Genomic DNA, 9,369 nt, shown 5'->3' with positions numbered 1-9,369 from the left:
GTTTGTATTCATGCTCAGATGCCGAGGAGCTCAGAAGGTGGGTGACTGTGACCAGTGATAGTCATGTGTATAGAGATTAGAAATGCATGTGAAAACGTCTCAATGTCAATTGCTTAGGAAGGAATTCTTCTGTATGAAAAAAAAAAAAAAACAAGTATCTTCTTGAAGTCCCTCAAATTAAGCTACAGAATCATCCAGAATTCAAGGATAAAATTAAGGCCCGAGCTTTGATGTACCCTGGCCTGCAGTATGTCGATGCCTCCATGCCTTCTCGGCAGTGCGAACGTGGCCCAGTTGTCTCAATGAACAGTTATGACTGAAGACAAAGCACTGCCCCAGGCCATGCAGAGCAACCAGCACATGCCTCAAAACTGAAGACATCTGTTCAAGTTTGTTAACTGGAGTGTTTTCCTTCCTGAGAAGTACAAAAAGAGCCATGTTTACACTGAACCAGTTCATGGAAAACTAAGCACTTCCTACGCAGTACTAATAGTAGGTTATCGCCTTTGTTAGCCAATGACTCCCAGTTACACGGTTTGCCCTTAACCTATGTCCTCACCTGTGAACACGATATAGTAAGGGTTGATGGACTTATTTACATCAGACAACTTAGAAATGTTGGCGCTCAAGTCACTCATGATGGAATCCATGGAACTATACCACTTACAACATCATCATTTAATGTACACTTAGGCTTCAGAATAAAAGATAAGTATCTTTTTTTTTTTAAAGAAGCATTTCATTAACATATTCAGTAACGGTTTCCAGAGCAAAGATACATCTCTTTCAAAAGTGGCTATAAAATTTTTAGGTTCATTGTTGAATTAATACAGTTAAACAATATTGAACTCAGTATAAGCCCTGTAAGACATAAAATTGAATGAGTTTTTAACCTTTAAAAAAGATTTTTCATTTGAAAATATACTGTTCTTACAGAGTCACTGTTTTTGCTAATAACACTGAGATGTTGGTGCATGCGTCTCTAATCTGTATGTATCTGATTATTACTAGTCATAATCAGTTGTACTTGGATCCTTGGTGCCTGTGTATGTCTATAAAGTCATCGGGTAGATTTCAATGGTAATGTTTATCGCCTCTACTAATTAACATGATATAAGTTTTTATTCTTCCTCCTCAAATATAATTCATGGCCTAGAAGGCTTGTTTTCCTACATAGTCACTCAGAATTTTCCTAATTGTCTCTTAATAGACTAGACAGACCACTGGGCTCCAGACTTACCCAGTTAATTCTAGATTCTCTTTCTCCTGGGTGCCTGAGTCCATGCTTTCTTTCCATATTTAAATGGTACATCCCCTTGCTGAGCTTGAACTTGTGATCCTCTCGTCACAGATTCCTGAGTGGCTGGGATCACTGGTGTGCATTGCTATGCCCAACTCTAAGCCTGGGAACCACTTGTCAACATAGGATTTATTTTTCTTGTACTTGAGGAATTTTTCACTCTTTCTAGTTTCAATCTTCCTCTATGCTTTAGCCCTCATTTTGCCAGAGCACATCCTCAGGCAAGTGTCAGGAAGTGTTGTTAGAAGTAAATGGACCCTTGAATGTCTGAAATATCTTCATTTCACCTTTTCATGTAAATAATAATTTTACTAGCTATGTAAAATTATTTTCATTAATAAAAATTGAAGAAATTATTCCCTTAGTATCTTTTTTCCCCCCAATTCATTCATGAGAAACTTTATACCAATCTTAAATAAACAGCTTCACTTTTCCTTCAGGAGGTATCGGGTATCAGGAATCCTTGTGTCCTTGGAAATGTGCATCTCCAGACCCGCATGCATTTGGTAGACCCTTTTACTCTTGTACTTTTCCTCAACTGTAGGAGATTTTTCCTTTCAATTCTTTGTCAGCTTCTTCCCCTTTATTTTGTTTTTTCTTTCAAGAGTTCTGACTGAATTTCTTTTGTTTCTCATCATTGTTAGCATATTTTCCACCTTTTGCTAGGCATTCTGGGATATCTGACAAACTTTATTTTGGCCAGTGAGATGGTTCAGCAGGTGAAGGAACTTTCCAGAAAGTCTGACAACAGCCTAAGATGGATCCCTAGAACCCATATGGTGGAAGGAGAGAACTGAATTCCAGAAGTTCTCTGACCTCTACATACACATACACATGATAGCACACACACACATACACACACACACACACACACACTCATACTCACACATGTACACAGTCACATACATGTGCACATACACAAATACATAAAAATGAAATGTGAAAAAAATTAAGCTTTATCTTTTAGCCTTTCTAATAAATTTGTATCATTATTGTTATTATTATTACTAAGAGATGGGGTCTTGCTAGGTTGGCCAGGGATATTGAAATAAATTATTTTTATTAACATGTACAAATTTCTTGTGATCTTTTTTGTTTTCTGATTTTTTTCTTATTAATAGTATTCTGTTTTTGCTGTTTATAGGCAATATGTTTTTATTTCTTTAATTGTACTCAGATTTTTAAAAAAAGTTCCTTCCTTCCTTTGCTTGTTTGGATGCTTCTTTTTCTTTATATGTCAAGTTCTTCTTGGTTCTGTATTTTCTTTAGAAATTAAGGACTTCCTCCACTGTTTTGTCTGTACATGTTTCTAGAGTAAGACTTTTCCCAAAACAAAATGGAGATAGCAGGCTTTATGCACCAGAGTAGGTTTTGTGGGTGGCTGGCTTCAAGGCTGAGGAGGCAAGAGCCAGCCTTCAGGACAGAGCTCACCCTTTCTGAATGCTAAAAAGAGAAATGATTTGCAATTGGCCCTCTGTATCTGTGGGTTCTGTACTATACTAATAAGTGAATTAGGTATCTGTGGATTTTGGTATCCATGGAGGGTACTAGATCTAATCTTCATGAATACCAAGGAACAATAGTACCCTGCAGTGCTCATACCCACATGAGAAACTGGAGTTTCCTACAACTATCCATAAAACCAGAATGCCTGCTGGTAGTATATTCTGGACATGACAGGGAAGCTGTACCCATGAAATTTCAGCAATATGGTTGTCTAAACAAGACCTGAATAGTGAAAACAGTAGATGACATGCCAGTGTGGATGGGGGAAATTTCACAGATAGATGTAGCTCTTCTAGATGAAGAGCTACAAATAATCAATGGCTGCTGAAAGGAGGAGAATCAGTATTCTCTAGGAATGAGCCCTGATAGGTTATCTAGTTCCAAGTAGTCAGTCCTACATGTACATATACACAGAAGCACCACTAAATGGATGGACTCAGTGCAGTGTGTTTGTGTGTGTGTGTGTTTGTGTGTGTGTGTGTGTGTGTGTGTGTGTGTGTGTGTGTGTGTACAAATGTATGTGTATACAGGGCATGGTGGCACATGCCTTTAATCCCAGCACTTGGGAGGCAGACACAGGTGGATCTCTGTGAATTCAAGGCCAGCCTGGTCTACACAGAGTTCCAGGCCAGCCAGAGCTACACAGTGAGACCCATCTCAAAAAACAAAAACAAAAAATCTACATAAAAGTATGTGCATATATATATGTATGTATATATGTCTTCTTTCCAGAAATCTGTTTAGGTTTTTTACCTATTTTTCAATCGTTTTTAATCAAAGAAGAAGAAAAGAAATTGAGAGGAAGTAAGGGGTGGGGGGAAGGAATTAGAGGGAGAGAAAGAGGGATGGAAATGATATAGTATTCATAAGGAATTTCAAATAATAGTAATAATTTAAAAAAAGCAAAAAGATCCCTGTGTTCAGACATTGCCCCCAACACATGTTTTCTATCTCTGCTGGTTCCATGCTCCTTCCTTCCTTCCTTCCTTCCTTCCTTCCTTCCTTCCTTCCTTCCTTCCTTCGATCATTGGCTTCTTTGTGGTCCTTTCACACTAATTCCTTCCTAAAACATATTTTTTTTACTGAGAATTTCATACATGCATACAATATATTTTGATTGTATTCATCTCCCATTCATCCCCCACTCCTCCCTCAGTGCCACTAAAGGGAGTTCAGTGACTGCTATAAATGACTGCAGTAGACCAGGTGGGTCTTTGCCAGTCTAGGAACCATGAGTCAAGCCCAAGGCAGACAGCTACTACTTATCTCTTTGTTACATACTTTCACTTAAAACTTTTCTTTAGATAGCTTTTTTTCCCCAATAAATTGGATTCTTATATTCTTATATAATAGACAAAAATCAACTCAAAATTAAAGGTTTAAATTTAAGATCCCAGACTATAAACCACTGGAAGAAAACATAAGGGACAAGCTCCATTGCACCACTCTATGATGCTTTTAAATAGAACCTTGAAAGCACAGACAACAAAAGCAGAGACAGACATGAGGATATCTATGTGCATAGAAATAGAATAGCAATAGAAACTGTTAACAAAAGCAACACATAGAAAGGGAAAATATTTTCACACTATATATTCAATAAGGTGTTAGCATCTAAAAATGTAAGGGCTTCAAACAACTCAATAGCAAGAAAACAAAAATGGTTGAAAAATAGGTTAAAAAACCTAAACAGATTTCTGGATAGAAGACATATATGGCTAATAAGTAAATGAAAAAAACATTCAGCACCTCCAATGAGTAGGTAAATGTAAACTGATATCACCTTACACCTGTTAGGATGATTTTTATGAGAGAGAGAAAGAGAGAGAGAGAGAGAGAGAGAGAGAGAGAGAGAGAGGAGGGAGGGAAAAAGGAAGGAGGGAGGGAGGGAAGTAACACATGTTGGTAAGGATGTGAAAACCAGGAAAATCTTGTATATTGATGGTGGGAATGTAAATTAGTACAGCCATTATAGAAACTAGTATAGTGCTTCCTCAAAAAAACAACCCCCCCCCAAAAAACCCATAAGAACTTGTAATTCTACTTCCCAGAACTATTCAAAGGAATTGAAAGCAGCATGTGGATCAGGCGTCCTGTGTTCATTACAGCAGTATTCGCAGTAGCCAAGAAATGGAAACAATGTCCCTCGGTGGATGAATGAATAAAGAAACTATAGTATGCACACACAATGGAATAATATTCTTTAAAAGAAGGAAAACCTGCCATTGTGACAGCAAGATTCATTGGGAGGACATTACACTAGGTGAAATAATTCAGCACAGAAAGGCAAATACCACATCATTTTGATTATGCATGGACTCTAAAAAAGCTCAGCTCACCAGAATAGAATGAGAGTTACCATAGGGAGGGAACAGGAAATGGGGAACTGATGACCAAAGGACAAGTTTTAGTTATAAGGAGGAATAAATTTGAGATGCACTGCACTTCAGGATAACCATACCCAATAATCATGCACTCTATATTTAAAAGTAAGAGTAAATTTCAAGTGTCTCACCATAAAAATGTTAGTTAAAATGTTAGGTAAGATGATTGCTTTGTTAGGTTACTATAATCACTCTACAATGTATGAATATTAATTTAAAAATTAAAACACTTTTATATTGAGGTTCAACTTGCATTTAATGAGCTGTACATGGTGGCATATGGTTTACTGAGTTTCCACGTATTTCATAAATAGAAACTTTGCTTTCTTGAAATCTTGCCAACCCCTGCTACATCAGGTAACCACAGTTTTGATTTCTGGCACTGTGTTGATTTATTTTTATTTTTACTTTTATTTTTTTGAGACAGGGCTTCCCTGTAGCCCCAGTTGGCCTGGAATTTACTATATAGACCAGGCTGGCCTCACTCTCACAGAGATCTACCTGCCTCTGCTTCCCAAGTGATGGGATTAAAGACGTGTCCACTACGCCTGGCTTGATTTCTGTCACTCTAGATTAGTTTTGCCCATTCTAAAATATATAGAATACTCACTTAAAACAATTATTTATTTATTTTTATTTTATGTGTACAAGTGTTTTGCCTGTAAGTGTACCACATGCACGCAATGCCTGTGGAGTCCAGAAGAGGGCTTTGGATCACCTGGAACTGAAGTTACAAACCAGACTGTTGTTAGCCACAATGTGGGTGTTGGAAACTGAATCTGGGTCCTCTGAAAGAGCAGTAAGTGCTCTTAACTGGTGAGGCATCTCTTCAGCCCCAGAATATCCAATTTTAAATGAGAGCTTGAAACTATGTTTTTACAAAAACTTCCTCAATTTTATTTTGGGAATGAATATTGATTTTTCAATGAAACAATATATAGAATCAACAAAACGCAAAGATAAAACTTAGCCTAGCAGCAGCAAGCCACTTTGTGTTTAATCTACAGTATAAGCTACAACTATGTTTTGTTCAAATTTATTAAGATTATTCTTACTTAAAAGATATGGGAATGGAGATATATTCCAAAATAGACAGAAAAAATGAGAAAGCCTAAGCAAGTGATGAGGGTCTATGTAGGTTTGCTATGATATATAAAGGTTGAGACAAAAATAATATACACATAATCTTCTAAGGCCATAGTTTAGTCAACTAGTTTAAGGAACAAAATATATATCTAGTCAAGGTTTATCTGAGAAGATTTGGTTTTTACCCAAGCTTTATCTATATAGCACATGGTAATTAAAAGTATCAGACTGGTGGAACTAACCTTCTTGGATGTTTAATAGCCATACTTTGAGGCCTGTATTAATCTGGTCAGAGGGACTTAAAGGACAGTTTTCTCTCCTTGCCCTCCAAGGTTGACTAAGTTCCAGGGGACTATGAAACATCTCTCAAAATGTCCTGTAACTGTGGTAAGTCACCTGTCCTCTTGTTCAGGGAGATCATGGAGACCCCACGAGATGGACTTGAACTCCAGTCAACAAAGAGGAGGGTCAACACAGAGGAAACATTCCCTCCATGCTTCCAAGTGAAGCCACCCACAGTTGAGCAGAACCTTTGACATACATGGAACTGGTAAAACAAAGGAGCCAGAGGTTTCTCCCAGGCCCATGTGAATCCTAAGGAACAGATCCTCAAACGATCTGAAGAGTAAAAATAAATTGGTTTATTTGGGCCAACTATATGGTCTTAAACACCCAAAAGGAAAGTATAACCAAAGATTAAAAGTGATCAGTATATTTCTTTAAGAGTTCAAGGGATTACACTTCCCAGACATTAGGCTTAAGTCCACATAAAATGTTACTTAGACAATTATTTATCATTGATGATTTTGTTTCTAAGCAGAAAGTTTTGCTCAGATGTAAGACTTCAAATCTTGGTCTGCAATACTGTAGTCCCCACCTGTAGCTAGGGGAGATAACTCACTATTGTTCTAAAATGATGGCTAAATTTGTTTTCTCCCCCTATCTAGAAGCCTTTGAGAGAGAACTGACACTGATTCTAGCCACTCCAACAGCTATCAAAGTGCTTGGAAACAAACCCTGAGTCCATCACTCTCGAGTTCAGCCTTGGCAGAAAAAAGAAAAATGAGGAAGAACCCAATAGAGGCATGCTTTTGGATGCTTTCGTCAAGAAATCCCAATGGACTTTGATATGAACATTTGAAATTTGCCCTGTTCTGACTTTTTTCTAGTTCCCTGTCTAGAACTTGTAATCCTAACTATTCTTGCCTTTACTTCTCCTTCACATCCCCTATTCACCAGCCAAGGACCTTTTTTTCTCCTTATAGATAAGAGTTATACAATTTGGGAGTCTTTTAGATATACCACTGAAGGGGTACTCCAACTGCCTCACCCTGTGTCCCTGTTCAATACGGAAGAAGCCAGAGCAGTCTGCGTCCTGATTCCCTATCTATAATTTGGGTAACCTCTTCAGAGGATGGTGTGATAAGAATAGAAGGTTTGGGTAGTATAAAAAGACTCCAAAGAAAAGTAGCCAGTTTCTTGGCTAAAAGTCAAAATGTCCTTGGGCCTCTTAGCAACATACTCTGTTCTAAAGGCCAAAAATGTCAAAAGTATTTGGGAACTCTTATCTAATCCCTAAAAGATTTTAGGGTTACCTCTAAGAGAAGGGGAATGTTAGAGTAGCAAAAAGCCCCATTAGAAATAAAGAAAGAAAGAAAGAAAGAAAGTACACAAAGTTGTCAGAAAAAAGCATATGACAGAATGCATGAAGTCAAGTGGGAGTGGGTTGGGGAATGCTGTGATGGGGAGACAGTATAAATATAATCAAAGCGTATTGTCTGAAATTTGAAAAAGATTATTTTTACAACTATTTTGATACTATCTGACAGTTTTCATTCTTCAGCAATTAGGAGCATATTCCTTGAAACAGGAAGGGCCAGTCTAGGTGCAGTGGCACATACCTGTAATCTTAGCATTTGGGAGACTGAGGCTGTTAGATCCAGAGTTTGAGGCCAACCTGGGTAATATAATGAGTTCTAGTTGAGCAGTTCTAGTTCTAGGCAGCTTAGTTGAGCCCAACCTAGTGAGACCCCATGTCAACAAACCAAACCAAATCAATGAACAAAACAAAGCCAACCAAACCAAACCACACCAAATCAAAGAGCCAGTCTTGTTTTCAGGCCAGCCAGAAAGAGAGAGTGAAGTCCACTACATAGTCAGCCTTGGCGAGAAAGGAAGGACATGAGAAAAGGCTGACTTGGAATACAAGGCAAAGAAACAGAGAACCCAGGGCTGCTGTGACTTGATGAAACTGCAGGAATCCCCTTCTTTATAACACCTGACAAAAATCCCACAGAAAGGGCCCAACTGGGCTTCCACATTCCTCAGCACTTTCCCGAACTCCTGGCCACACTTTCTTTCTGCTGACTTCGTTTCCTTGTACTCTAGCTAAGGTGCTCTATGCTGGAGAGCTCAGAACTTTCTCCTTCCCCACCCTCTGGTCTAAACTCGGTATCACTTCCCAGAGGAGGCTTTTTCTGACCACCTTATTTTAAAAATTGTACGACTCCCCTACTGCTTTCTCTCTGGCTATTTTTCTCTCTGTAGTACTTATTGTCATCTAACTTATATTATATTTGATTTCCTTACTTTTTGGTTGTCTCTCCTCCATGAAAATATAAGTTAAATGGGGCGGGTGCACAGTAGGAATCCATCAGATGTTTGTCGAATGAGTAACTGAATTAAAGGAAGGAGGAAATGAAAGCTGGAGATTGATACTAAAAGCATTCAATTAAACAGGGACTAATGGAGAAACTATATTATTTCTAAATATTTCAAGCATTTTGTTATTTTGAGTAAGAATTTAAAAAGCAAGCTAAAGATAACCTTAAGAGCCAGTACAACTCACATTCTTCTTGCTGTCTAAAAACTTAGATGTATGGGAGAACTAATGCTTTTATAGACACATATAGATGTGTTTTGAGCCTAGTAATAATTAGGTTTTTCATTAGTTAGGGTGACAAATCCATCTTTTCCTAGTGGCTTGTTCCTACGTTGATTCATTGTAGTCAATTGGTAAAAGATAATTATGAAATAGTAAAAGAGTATATGCTCAATATTATGAAATCTTTGGGAATAATGATTAGCAATAAA

The 9,369-nt window shown here is 37.8% G+C and overlaps 1 protein-coding gene and 1 pseudogene across 3 annotated transcripts in view; one reads left to right on the top strand and one right to left on the bottom strand.

Annotated features, from left to right (window-relative positions):
* LOC103732234 overlaps window positions 1-728 on the top strand; it is a 5,151-nt pseudogene extending 4,423 nt beyond the window's left edge.
* Slc26a5 (solute carrier family 26 member 5) overlaps window positions 1-9,369 on the bottom strand; it is a 74,622-nt gene that overhangs the window by 58,636 nt on the left and 6,617 nt on the right. The window lies entirely within an intron of this gene.

Source organism: Nannospalax galili, unplaced genomic scaffold (genome assembly GCF_000622305.1).
Source record: "Nannospalax galili isolate Female #2095 unplaced genomic scaffold, S.galili_v1.0 scaffold312, whole genome shotgun sequence".
Classification (NCBI taxonomy): domain Eukaryota; kingdom Metazoa; phylum Chordata; class Mammalia; order Rodentia; family Spalacidae; genus Nannospalax; species Nannospalax galili.
Note: the sequence above shows the minus strand (reverse complement) of the source record. Positions and strands in the feature narration are given on the sequence as shown.